Source organism: Mesocricetus auratus, unplaced genomic scaffold (genome assembly GCF_017639785.1).
Source record: "Mesocricetus auratus isolate SY011 unplaced genomic scaffold, BCM_Maur_2.0 Super-Scaffold_100676, whole genome shotgun sequence".
NCBI lineage: Eukaryota > Metazoa > Chordata > Mammalia > Rodentia > Cricetidae > Mesocricetus > Mesocricetus auratus.
Window position 1 is genome coordinate 29,091,513 of NW_024429266.1, and position 14,269 is coordinate 29,105,781.

The 14,269-nt window shown below is 40.9% G+C and overlaps 1 protein-coding gene across 1 annotated transcript in view; it reads left to right on the plus strand.

Annotated features, from left to right (window-relative positions):
* Window positions 1–1,184: 1,184 nt before the first annotated feature.
* Window positions 1,185–14,269, plus strand: part of Prrc2c (proline rich coiled-coil 2C) — a 71,851-nt gene continuing 58,766 nt past the window's right edge. Inside the window, 1 exon segment of the mRNA XM_013114306.3 lies at window positions 1,185–1,397. The gene's annotated coding sequence lies outside the window, so the exon portion shown is untranslated.

Below are 14,269 nucleotides of genomic sequence, written 5' to 3' on the forward strand. Positions count from 1 at the left end.
AATGATCATTAAAGGGGCTAAGGATTATAGTTCAGTTGGATAAGTACTTGCTTAACATGTGGAAGGCTCTAGGTTCAAGCCCCAGCAATGCAAAACAGTCTAAAATGATCACAAATTTCAACTGGGGAGAAAGTTGTTTGTGGTTTACTGCTCTGTGATTTTATTCTAGGGTTCTAGCACTGTGGGGTCATCCCATAAACACATACCAATTACCAGCTGAGACATTTACTCAGACCAGGAACGGTTGACAAGAAATCTTTGAATTTATTATACATTATAGATACTTCATAAAGAAGACAAAATGTCAGACATTGATGAATTTTGGGGGGGGGGGGAGATCACATCCAGAGTCTTGCACATGTGAAGCAAGATACGACATGACACTGAAATACAAGCTCAGCTCCCAGATATGATATCATTTCCCGTCCTCACTTTAGGGTACTTTCTGTCTTTACAATTCCCCAGGAAATATCTGCATGAGTGAATTTTGGGGGGGGGGGGGGCACAGGGTTTCTCTGTGACTTTGGAGGCTGTCTTTGAACTAACTCTTGTGGACCAGGCTGGTCTCGAACTCAGAGAGATCCGCCTGCCCCTGCCTCCCGAGTGCTGGGATTAAAGGCATGTGCCACCAACGCCCGGCTGCATGAGTGACTCTTAACTGTTAGTTTTCTCTGCTAGTTGGCTCAAAAGATAAACACTGCCAGAGAAATCATAGAAATCAACAGTGCCTTATTTTACACCCATAATTATAAATGCCAAAGGTGGTCTCATCAAGGCTCGCCAGGCCTTTTATTCATCACACTTGGATTACTTTTTCACGCTCAGGTAACTTCAGACTTCTCAAACCGCCACACCATACCCTCTCACTTTGCCTCCTACTCTAGGGACAGTCTAGCAAAGCGCGGGTTGTAAATTTACATGCTCGTCCATCAGTTGTGCCAGTATTCCCGAAAGACGACTCAAGACTTGTAGAATCTTCCCAGATGAAAAGCTTTGTCTCCCTGAGATCATCCTGGTTGATGGAACTCCCTCCTGCCAGTAGGAGGCAGCATTACCCTCGGACCACAGTCGAGCTGCCACGGAGGCGTCACGTGATCCCGCAGTCTCAACAACCCCTCCCTCCCCGCCCGCAGGGCGGTCTTGCGGAGATTTTCTTTACGTACGCAACGTCATGACGTAGCACGTAGGGGCTGGCTAGCCGCCATCTTGCTTCTTTTTCTCGCTTGCTCTCACCCTCTCAGGAGGTAGCGAAAGTGCTTTGGCGGTTTGTACGGCCGCGGCTCGGGCTTTCCGTACCGGGCGGCCTTGCGGACGATCCTTCGAGGCTCCATCCCCTCTTCCTGATCCATACCTGGCGAGCCCCTGGAAGCGCGCAGACTAGGTCGTCACCCTGGCGGGTAAGGAGAGCCCGGGCGTCGGGGCGGTGAGGAGGCCCGATGGAGGAGGGCGGGCGCGGGAGGCCTGGGGCCCGCGGCGCCTCTGCCTGGGCTCCCGGCATCGCGGGGATCCGGCGCGGGCCCGGCGCCCATGTGCGCGACGTGTGCTGCGGCCGGGCGGCCCTGAGGCGGTCGAGGGACCCTCCACCCTCGCGCGGGCCTGCGCGCGCCCTTCTTCCACGGCCTGAAGGAGGGCGCCCGTGCCTGCTCCGAGGGCCCTTGATGCCACTGGACGCTCCCGGGGAGATGCTCGCGTTTGCAGCGAGCAGCGTCGTGGCCCAGGCCGAACAGAGAGGCTCTACGGGGACCCAGGACCAGCCCTACTTCCGCTAGGAACGTGCCGAACAACTTCTTGGAGGATTTGGGTTGTCCTTCCCCCCGCTAGGCCGCTCCAGCCCCGCAGTTGCGGGAATACCGCTCGGCTGCTGCCTATTTTTTTGGAGAGAGCGTTTAGAATCACTGGTTGCTAGGGTAAAGACCCCACTTAAGACTGAAGAAAGAATATGGGAGCCGGGGAGCACTCGTGTTTGGTTTTGCACATAAGGAGCGATCTGATCCTTTTTAAGCGATGTGTATTTGTTTAAAGTTTGTTCAAGATCTTTGGCGGGGGGGCGTTTAACTTGCCTAATAATTCCTGGCTGTTGAAACTACCCGGATTTCCGCATTGCCTGGTCTCTCTCCAGCCTAGGCTCATAAATTCATAACCCGGTAAGATACTTAGAATTGTACAGTAGGCGGCTCTACTGTTAGGATTTCTCTTTTGGAACGCACCAGGAGAATCGGGGGATGCTAGATTGAGTGCTTGGTAGTCAATTCCTGCAAATGGAAGTGATAGGTAGGGTGGTAATAAGCGACCACCATGTCAAACCTCCGGCGCTTTTAAAAAGTAGCTTCCAGCATCTGTGTTGGTCATTAAGGCGCTGCTTTGGCTGGAGCCATTTTTAGGTGTGTGTCACAGACGCACACTGCAGCATCTTTTCTGGCTCGCCCCAAATATATTGATTCTCCGAAAATTAGCAATAGATTGAGTTTGTGTATAGTAAACTAGTTAATATTTGCTTTTCTGGAATGGATCTTTCAAAAATAAGCTATCTAGTGGTTTTTTTGTTTTTGCGGGGTCTGCAGGTGTGTAATGAACATAGAATGCCAACTGTTCTCCCTTCATTACTTAACCTCTGTGTAGTTAATCACAAGACTTTTATATACATTATCCTTTTTTATTCCTTCTAGTCTTTGAGGGAGATGCGCTTATACTTTTTTTTTTTACAGATGAGGACATAATATTTGAGAAACTGAAGTAATTTGATCAAGGTCACACAAATTTTTAGTGGTACTGTAGTCAAGGCTGTACTTTCAAAGCCCAAAGGGGATGCTGCGAGCTATCAAAGTGCCCACTTGTTCTTATGCTTTTATAACCCTTGCTAAAGTAAGGTCCCTTATTAACTAGTAGTTTTTCTTTGGCTTGCCTTCTAGTGTTGAACATTGTTACATGCGAAGTTAAAGTGTTGCCAGGTGTAACTGGGTTTTATCTGTTTAATGGCATAGGGGTACTAGAGGAAGGCAATGATGGGATTGAGGCTAGCCTAGGCTGCATAGTAAGGCCGGGTGAGTGCTTAACGGTCCTTTTTTAATTTTGAGAAATTATTGTTAGACCATTCCTTCATTTATAAAGATGATAATAGCAGAGCCTGTCAAGCTTGCTGCAGAATTTCAGACTGTATAAAGGGCTTATTATTATGGTTAGTGAATAAAAAAAAGCTAAAAATGGAGGGAGGACAGTAGAGTACTGGGAGAAAGAAAAAATACTCTTTTCCCTGTAGCATAATCTGTGTTCTCAGAATAACCCAAGTCTTTGGATACTTTAGTTTGCTTTTTCTTGTTCTACTTCTCTTTTCATTTACACACTGGGCTTTAATTCCTAAAAATTCCTCGCTTATGCTCTATATAGTAAATAACTCTGGGGTCAATTCTAGCTCAGAGCCAAGCACAGAATTTCTTAATATGCCTTTGAAAATAGTACTGTGTCCCTAAATCTGTGTGCTACCTCCTTGAATACTTCAAGTTGTGGGTTAACTGCATGGTATCTATCTTTCTATGCAATTTCCATACTGTTATCTGTACGAGTTCATCGTTGCCAACCTTGTAAACAGAAATCAATTACATGTTTAGAAACTCCTCCCCCCATGGATTCTCAGTGGGCTCTCTATGTAGTTCTGGCCTCAGACTCAGAGATTTTCCTGCTTCTACCTCCCAGGTTCTGGGATCAAAAGTCTGTGCTGCCATGCTTAGGAGAGAACTATACAAACCCTAACTGAAGTTTGTATCTAAGTTCTGACTAAGATGTTGTGAGTTCAATAAAGCAAGCTCTTGTGAATGGAGTAGTAACACAATCTCAGTCAATGTTAATTGTTGCTTGGAAGTCTGAGTTTGTTTCCTGGGTGATGTAGTCCTAACATCTTTGTGGATCAAAGTATTCTTTAAGAGTAACTTTGTGCCGGGCGTTGGTGGTGCACGCCTTTAATCCCAGCACTCGGGAGGCAGAGACAGGCGGATCTCTGTAAGTTTGAGACCAGCCTGGACTATCAAGGGAGTTCCAGGACAGCCTCCAAAGCCACAGAGAAACCCTGTCTCGGAAAAAAAAAAAAGAGTAACTTTGTGTTGTGTTTTCCTTCTAAAGGTACTTATAAATTTGTCTTTGTACCACATATATTTCTCATTTTGTTTTAGAGATCAACAGGAGACCAGCCATGTTTAGGGACCTATGTCTGTACCTATTTGCTGGCAGAATCAATCAGGAGAGGGCTATTATACTGAGGTTCAACAGGCAACGTCTGTCTTGTTGGCAGGCATGCTTGGCAAAAAATGTTACTGCCAGTGTGGTGGATTCACCCTTAGTAGCACTGCTTGGTTCAGAATACTAAAGGAAGGCACAACCAACATTTATAGAGAGCATCAGTAGTATTTCTAAAAACTGCTGTCTAGGAATTTTTGCTTTCCCTGTTAGTCTGTTTTTCTTTACTAGACTTTTTCCCATGCTTCTGTCAGCCACTTTGTATGGTAGTTGACACAGATAGCTTATCATGCATTATTTTCCATGTCTATACACCTACCTTATATAGTGGTTGGCATAGGCATAGGTTGTTTTTTTTATTATTATCATTATTGATTGAATAAGGGGTAGGAATACCAAATAATAGATCCATGTAAATTTATAGTACTCATTGGGAGATTGATTTGCATCAAATTTTTCTGGTTTTGGTTGAGAGAGACTAGCTCTAATTTGCCTAGAACTCATTGTAGTCCAGGCAGGCCTTGAACTCACAGATTGACCTTCCTTTGCCTGCCTGGTGTTGGAATTAAAGACTTGTGGTCCCACAAACAGCTTAATTTTCAGTTTTATTCAACAATTAAAGAATCTCTTCATTCACTTTGGCAAATCTGCTGAATCAGGGGAATGTGGCTTTGTTTCTTACTACCAAGACACTTAATCTTAAAATTTATACTAAAAGTTACCATGAGCTGTGTGGTGGTGCATTTCATTAATCCCAGCACTTGGGAGACAGATGCTCTCTGAGTTCAAGGCCAGCTAGGTTTATGTAGGAGTTCCAGTCTAGCCAGGACTACATGAATAAGGTTGGTAGAGGTTGCCATAGAACTGGACAGAGCTCTTTGAATGGCATTCATGAGGGCCTAGCTTTAGTTCCCAGTACTGCCCTTCACACCACAAGAGTTCTCTTATAATCATTGGATTCATACCCAAGGATGAAAACAAAGGCATGTGAAAAGATACAGGAAATTTGGTGTAGAAATTCCACTCACAGAAAAGGTAGCATGGATCAAGTGTCTGGTTGATTGTAGTAAAGGAAGACAGGATGGCTAGGAGATAAAAAATAATAATAATTGTGGGTAGGAGAGGTGACTGGTTGGGTCAGAGTGGCTGTGAAAACATAAGAATCTGGGTTCACATCTCCAGCAGTCACATAAAACCAGGCATTGTTTCACACACCTGTGACCCTGGCAGTTGGGTGTGGTAGTAGTAAGTTTATGGTAGACTGTCTAAAAAATGAGTGGAGAGTCCTAGAAGTCTTCTGGCATGTCCTGGTCTGATTGTAGGCTCATATACACAAATCCTGATAATTGTAAATTTTGTTTATTTTTTTCTAAGTTCCACTTCATTGCTCAGGGTTTGGCCTCAAACTCTTACCTCAGCCTCCCTAGTGCCAGAATTACAGGCATTAACTATCCTGCTTAGCTGGGGTTTTGTTTGAGGCAGAGGCAGAGGTTCCTTATGTAGCTAAACTGGCCTTTAATTCACATCCTCCTGCCTCAGCTTTTCAAGTACTATATATGGTTCAGGTGTGCTCCATAGTTATGCCTAGTTAGTTGATCTGTCTCCCCACTAAGCTATACCCAGCCCTGTAACTTGTGCTATTGTTATGGGCATCATACCCAGATTCAGGATAAAAATATTTGCCCCCCACTTAGGGGCAGGAGGAGGTTATCTCTTTAAATCTGTACTACAGTAAACCTTAGAAGTGAATTATTTTTTTAAGTTAATAGCTTATATACCTAGCTAGTAAGTAGTATAAGGATTTTAAGCATTTACCCAAATGGGTCTGAGTGATAACTTAGTGTCCATGACTGTTATTGCCTGAGCTGAAGTCATTCACCAAGTTTTGGTTTTGTCTTCAACCCAACTGTTGATAATGCTTAATTTTATTGCCCCACCCCCACTCCCAGCCATGTTTCACTGTGTATCCAAGTTGCTTTAAATTTGCCACCCTTCAGAGTACTGGGATTACACATGTGTATTACATTCAGTTCAGTTTAATTTACTGTCTCTTAAGTGAATTTGAAACTAAAATGTACATTCTTTATTTTTTAACCATCTAATATGTTTTAAAATAACCATGTATACTCTTAAATTCTGATTGGGGGTCACTTCAGATTAGTATCCCACCAGCCTGTCTTGTTACCCCTTGGAAAATGACTGCTGTGAAGATGAGTGCTGGGTAAGATCAAGCAACAGTTGCAGAGAATGAAGACCAGAAGGGATTAAGAACCTGGAGTGAATGGATTCATCAAACAGGAAATGGCAACATTACAGGAAAAAAAATACTAAGTCGTCCTAACACATACTTGACAGCCATCTTCATGGACTTATATTTAGATAAAAGAAACATTTTAGGGTGTCCTAGAATCTACAACAAGAGAACGAGTGAGGAAATGAAGCTACTACAGAAATGGGGTAGAAGGGAATAATACAAACATAAGATTACTAGAGTTATAACAAAATTGATTTAGGTGAGATATCCTTGGCGATCCTAAAAAAATTAGGTCAGTTTTCTGGGGATAGAAGGCTAGGAGGCCTTACTTTTTTCAGGTGTGTCAAACTCAGAACTATAAGTTTTAGAACTTAGGTTTAATTCTTTTTAGTTTGTACACTGCAGCTGTCAAGTTCAGGTTCAGTCTTTTGATGTTACAAAGAGAATATTTGCATGTGTTTTCTGTGTCTTTTGAACTTAATATTCCATGATACCATGTGTCATGAGTCTTGTCCTTATTTATTCGTTTTGGGGATTTTTGAGACAATCTCTCTATGTACCCTTGGCTGTCCTGGAACTCACTGTTGACCAATCTGGCCTCAGTCTCACAGAGTTCTACCTACCTCCTGTGTGCTGGGATCAAAGGTGTGCACCACCAGGCCTGGCTTAGCCATATTTAAAGCACAAATAAAAGAGGAGATAGGTGTCTTAAGATACAGTTAAAAAATTCACTCTAGTCAGGAAACAAAGGCAGGCCATTTTCTGAATTTAAGGCCAACATAGAGGACAATTTAAGGTCTACATAGAAGGTTCCAGGCTAGCCAAGGCAATATTGTAATACCCTGTCAAGTAAGTCACTACATTTTGAGTGAAGAAAAAAGATAGTGATGTATCTTCCTTTCTCTTTTCATCTGATAATTTAATATATGTGGGGCTGTTGTTTATGATTGTATGGTCAGTGCATTCATTGCACAAAGGTTCTAGTCTGAAGAAGGCCACAAGAACTTAGGTACAGCCCATGTTCCATGAGTGAGTATGTGCTCTTTTAAAGACATCAATTTCTGTCCAAGAACTGTAGTTATTCCCAGAAGGATATATTTTCTATTTGCTCAAAGGCTTTGTGGAGACCATTGGATGGCCCTGAAAGACTTCTTAGAGAAACATACTAGATACACATTTAAAACATCAGAAACAGTCTGGAGAGATGGATCAGTGGCTAAGAGCCCTTATAAAGGAACTAGGTTTGGTTCTCAGCACATACATGATGACTCACAACCATCTGTAAATCCAGTTCCATTTTTAATACACTTTAAAGATTGATATTATAACAGTAAATATTTTTATATAAATGAAAAATGGTATATTAAATACCATGTCATTTCAAAGAGCTAAGAAAGCATTTTAAGAGTTCTAATTTAATAACAAGTTAGTCCTCGAACTTATTTTTGGTTTTTCAAAATATGACTGTTGGTGATCTGTAATAATTCAAGAAACTACTTTTAGAATTCAGTTGAAATTTTTAGATCTAAATTGAAGAAGCACATAATTTCTGTTGAAAGTTAGATGAGTGGATCATACAAATTTTAGCTTAAAAGTGGGAAAAGAAAGCTGAATGTGGTTGCTCATGTCTGTAATGCCAGCACTCTGGGATAGTAAGTGGGTCAGGAAGATTGCCACTAGTTTCAGGCTGACCTGGGCTGCCTAGCAAGTTACTTTATCTTAAACCAAAACATAAAAGAACATTACTGGATGGAGGCTTTGGAAGGATGTGAACCTTGCTTGGTTATATTGCTGTATGAGTTTTTTTATTATTATTATTACAGTTGGACTTTTGTATAGTTTTGTTGTTCTCATACTGGGATTTGTGTATTATCTGCCACAATTAGAATCAAGTTGTAGAAAGACAAAACATTTCCCAATAGGCTAGAGGAGTCTTCTGACATTTTAAAGACAAAGATGACATAGTATTTATGACAAACTGAACTTGGAAAGAGTGAAATTAGAAAGTAAGGATTATGCTCCCTTTAATGTTTGAAGACCCAACATTTCAGTGGTATTGGAAGAGTTAGTAACATAACTTAGATGATATGTTTAAAATTCCATTCCCTATTGTAACCCTTTGGTTGTGTGGGAGATTGATAAGAAGGGGGAGCATTTGAAAAAGAATACTCTTTCCCCATAGCTTAAAACATTGTGGCTTAAAAACTATGAAATCATAGCTTTTCAGTAAGGATGTACTGGTAATCACTTGAAATACAGTAGATGCAAGAGCTTTACTTTCCTAGAACAGAAATTCTCTCTCATTCTCTCTCTCTCTCTCTCTCTCTCTCTCTCTCTCTCTCTCTCTCTCTCTCTCCTCCCTCCCTCCCTCCCTCCCTCCCTCCCTCCCTCCCTCCCTCCCTCCCTCCCTCCCTCCCTCCCTCCCTCCCTCCCTCCTCGGTGTGGGTGTGGGTTTGCAGAGGTGGAAGCCAACATTAGATGTTTTCCTCAAAGAACTCTACCTTACAGAGATCATCTCTCACTGTTTGACTAGCCAGCAAACCTCAGGGATCCTCCTGTCTCTGTCTCCTCAGCACTGGGATTATAGGTGCAAACAGTTGCACCGCTCCCCTGACTTCCCACCCCTCACCCCCCCAGTGCGTCCTGGTCCTCATATTCTCATCCATATTTGCAAAGTCCATATTTAACCAATAAGCCATCTCTCTCTTTAGCTGCTAGGGAAGGGCTTCTTGACATTTCCACTTAAACTCCTTTTGTCTGTGACCCTGATATGTAAAACATAATCATTAATTTATTTTAAAATAATTCTTTTGGTATTTTACTGTATACAAGTGATAGCTTGTTTATTGCATAAATAATTTTGTTTAAGTATTCTTGATTTTTCAGAGTTTGGTACAGTGCTAAGGATGCCATTTTGTATAAATTTCATAATACAAATATAAGAAGTGTGTTAAGGACCATCTTAGAGATCATAGGAATTGTGTCCTAAACTGGAATGAGCTCGACTTGAAATAATTTTAAAACTAAGCAATGTAGCATAATACTGTCCAAAGGTAAAATAATTTGATACATGCTGAGGAATGATAGGAAAGTACTGTTTTCCATAATTAAACCACTATGTTTCTTTACAAGTAGAAAGCTATATGTACAGTAAAACCCTGAAATTCATAGCACACAGCCTTCACCAACTTTAACCAAGGGCAAAGCATTCAGTGCATGGTTCAAGGGTATACACAGAGAAGTAGCCCAAATAACATGATTGAGGACTGCCAGAAACACTTTGGATTTGTTGTAGGATTGCAAATTTAGAAGCCTTTTACTGTTACTAAATTTAATGTCTTGATCTACATAAGAAGCTGACTTTTTCAGCAGTGGTTTTTTTCTTTTTAGTACAAAAGATTTGCTATCTAGATTGCTTTTCTAATTGTAAAGTTGTTCTCTGTCCTGGGAAACTTAAGTCCCTTATTTCCATTTCTTTTCTGGTTTTGCTTGTTTGCGACTTGGTCTCATCTAAGCTGGGCTCCAACTCCTGTTGTTTCTGCCTCCATCTCCCAAGTGCTGGAATTATAGGCACGCACCAGTATACGCAACAACGTTGTTTCCAAGTATGACCTGACTACCAACTTCATTCTGAGAATGAAATGATAAGTTTTAGTGTTTTAGAGGCCTTCAACATATTGTGGTATTTTAGCTTTGTTATTATAGAAACAAATGTAATTTAAAGCCATTTGATGTTTCCTACACAAAGAAATGAACACTTGAGATGGTAGGCAGTTGCTCTGATCTGATCAGTGCACATTATGTTTGTGTATTAAACATGTAACATTGAGTGAGTTATCATTATACCTCATTTGTGTACATTAAGGTGTGTAAAAACCTTTGAATGTCATTTTAGACATTCATATTACTAGTTGGTTATAATGGGCATCAGAACCTTAGAAGGTGGACTTTTTTACTTGGAAGCCATTTTTTTTTTTTGTGGTTGGAAGGTCCACAGTCAGTCTGTAATGTGAATAAGATGTATATGCTAAAGTGTTTCTGTATCCCAAATTGCAAATACCATAATAGCATTGAAACCCTCCCCGCATCTTTTTTTTTTTTTTGAGCTGTTTTGTTTTTTGTTTTTCCTAAGGTACTGGTAGGTTCTTTTCATGGGAGTTATATACACTACTTCTGGGTGTCCCCCTCCCCCAACACACAACACACACTGAAGAAGGTCACAGGGAAAAGGAAAAGGTGCCCAGTATATGGGCATAGGGAGAAGTCATTTGGCTTGTTTGCCAGGTGCAGTCTTGTAGAAACACAATAGCAAATTCTGTGCTTTGACAAGTCATTTCACTACTCTTGGAGTTACTGGCTGATTCTGAAAATGGAGAATGGGATGAGTTTTATTTTATGATAACTTTTTTCCACTTAAGAACAGTTGAGCAATTACAAAGTTTGTGATCACTCTAGCTTGTTAAAATTGTGTTAATAATGATCCTTGGAATTGAACATGATGATTTTAAACTTAGTGTGATAAATACAAACTTTGCTAGAATTATTAAGTCCCAGATCTGTGCATTTGATTTCTGTTAACATAGCGATTTATTTTTAAAGTAATGCTACTATAATATTAGCTGTTTTAGGACTAGAGGCTTTTCATACAGACAAGCTGAGCCCATATTCTGCAGTTAAGAAATTCATGTTTATGGGGAGGTTGTTTTAGAGGCCTTACCTGTGTTACCCAGTTTTGTTACCAATCTCCCTGCCTCAGCTACCTCAGTAGCTAGGATTATAGGCTTCTACCACCACGTGGAAGTAAATTCAGTTTTTAAATTTGTGACTACATAGTTCTTTTTAGATTCTGATAATCCAAGATCTATTTACATTTTATAAAATCATTGGTTATATTGTTGGTATTTTGTATGTGTTTATGATTTCGTTTGTTATATCTGCTTTCCAGCTCTACTCAAGTTTTTAAACTAGAGACACAGAAAAGAGAAAGTTCTAGCAGATATCCTTACCATACTGGTCATCCCTTAGTACCCACTTGTAGATGGGCTTTTCTTTCCCGATTGCCAGTTCCCAGATACACGACGTTGAGACTCAATATTGATTGTAGCTGTTCAGCTGATAGCTCAGGCTTATTACTAACTAGCTTCTACAATTTAAATTAACCCATTTCTTTTAGTCTGTGTATTTCCACATGACTCATGGCTTTACCTGTCCTCCAGCATGTCTTGCTCCCCTTGCATCTCCTGGTGACCTCTCAGACTGTTCTTCCCAGTGTCCTTAGTCTGATTTTCTCACCTAACCTTACCCTGTCCAGCTATTGGCCAGTCAGCTTCTTTGTCAAACCAATCACAGCATAATTTACACAGTGTACAGAAGGATCATTTCACAGCATCTAGTGGATTCAGGTAATTCGTTCCTCTGCTCAAAGCAAAACCCAAAAATGCCCAGGTCCTCTTGCATAATAAAATGATTGGTACATGCTTGTACTTGGGAAGTAAAAACAGAAGGATCATCAGGTGATCAGAGATGTCATCTCTTGTGGAATATTATTTTAAGGTGTGTTACATTTCTTCCTGATGCTTTTGTTTACAATGCAAAAAAAAAGTTCATTTGCTTGATTAAATGAAATAACCTGTGATCAGGAGGTTGGGTCAGCAACTAGCTGACAGGAATTGGTAGGATGGAACCAGGGGGTATCGAGTGTTCTTTTTTGTTGTTGTTGTTGTTGTTTTGTTTTTTTTGTTTTTTCGAGACAGGGTTTCTCTGTATTGTCTTGGAGGCTGTCCTGGAACTCGCTTGGTAGACCAGGCTGGCCTCGAACTCACAGAGATCCACCTGCCTCTGCCTCCCAAGTGCTGGGATTAAAGGCGTGCGCCACCAACGCCCGGCTTCGAGTGTTCTTAAGTGGTTGTTTTTTTCAGGAGACTGAGCAAGAAGAGGTTAGCTACTAACAATTCAGCCTCTGAGCTAGCACAATTTCACCTCAGCCTTTGAATCCTGAGTTCTGTAGAGGAGTAGAGATCTAGATAAAGTTTCCCTTAGTGGCTTTGAGAGAGCCCATGCATGAGGGAACAGGATTATGGCCGACTGCAAACCGCTGTAGTAGAAGTGGAGTTCAGTTGCTGATTAGGGCAGGGGTTACTTAAGGGGCAACCACTGAATTAGGTGAAAAACATCTATCTACATAGTGTGAAGTTGGGACCGATTTATTACATTAGATCCACTCAAAATAAATAAAATAGCATGATGTTCACATAACCAGTGCACATGGTTATAGCGGGTCTTTCTTTGGATCACCAGCTACCAAATAATGACATGGCGTCTTATTAAGTTGGCCTTTCTCTCCACCTTTCAGATCCCCCTTTATTTCTCCCCAAAAAACCCTCCTATCCTCTCCTGCTACCTATTGGCCAGTCAGCTCTTTATTAAACCAGGACTTCTGATATCTCACTTTCCTGTCTTGCTAGGCTATTTCTTTCTGCCATCACATCTTGCAGTCCTCCCATGCTCTTTTACTAAATGTGTGTATCGCTCATAGATAATTTTTAATATTATTCTATGTGTATGTGCCTGAGTGAATGTATATACATGCAGTGCCATGGAAGTCAGAAGAAGTGTTAGTTCCCCCGGAGCTATAATTACGGCCTGATAATAGGTATTGGGAACTGAATCCAAGTACTGGAAAAGCATTAAGTGCTTTTTAACTTCTGAGCCCTCGATATACTTTTTTGTTTGTTTGTCTTTTGAGACAGGGCTTCTCTTTGTGTAGCCTTGACTAACTTGGGACTAGCTCTGTAGACCAAGCTGGGCTCAAACTCAAAGAGGCACCTGCCTCTGCCTCAGGAATGCTGGGATTAAAGCCCTGCATCACCACTGACTGCCTGGTGATTTAATTTTATCTCTGATCTCTTATTGGCCTATTCTTGGCCTACATTTGTTCTAATAGATTTAATAGTAAGACTTCGTTAGCAAAGAATCGAGGAGCTCTTGATTTAAAAAAATATATATATAACAAGACCCTTTGTAGGAGCCAGAATTAGGTTCAGTTAGTAGAGTACTTGGCTAGCATGCATGAAGCCCCTGGATTTGATTCCCAGCTCCACTTAAAAGCAACCATGCTGGCATAGGCTGTAACCCCAACACCTAGGAGGTAGAAGCAGGAAAATCCAAGTCTTGCACTTGGTTGAATTTGAGGCTACATGGAACGCTGCCTTATCCTTCCCCCAAATCTATTTTTATTAGGATATAGTTAACATAAAAAGTATTTAGTATTTGAAGGTGGCCCCAGTTTTCATTCAGCGTAATTGTTTTGGGATTATGTAGCTACTAAATTGTTTTCACAGTGATTACACAGGACCGTTTCTTTTCATCAGCAATGTATGAAAATTCTAGTTTTTCCATATCCTTACCAAAACTTGATTGCATTATTTTGTTATTTTAGTTATTCTCTGGAATGGGTAGAAGTATTTTGTGGATACAATGAAAAATAGTGCTAAATATGTTCATAGGTTTATTTGCCACTTGTCTTATACCTATTTTTAAAACTACTGGTTTTCCCTGATTCAATTCTGAGAACTCTGTATATTCTGAGTAAGAGGCCATTATCAGGTTGGTTTGGAAATGTTCTTTCCTCCACTATAACTTGTCTTCATTCATACACAAGCATAAGCATTTGCTTGCTCATGTACACATGCACACTCATGCATGCACACACTGTACATCTGTCTAGGCTATCCTAATGTTTTGTAGTTTTCAGTTAACAGCTCTTAAGCCTCACTAAGTGTTAAGTTT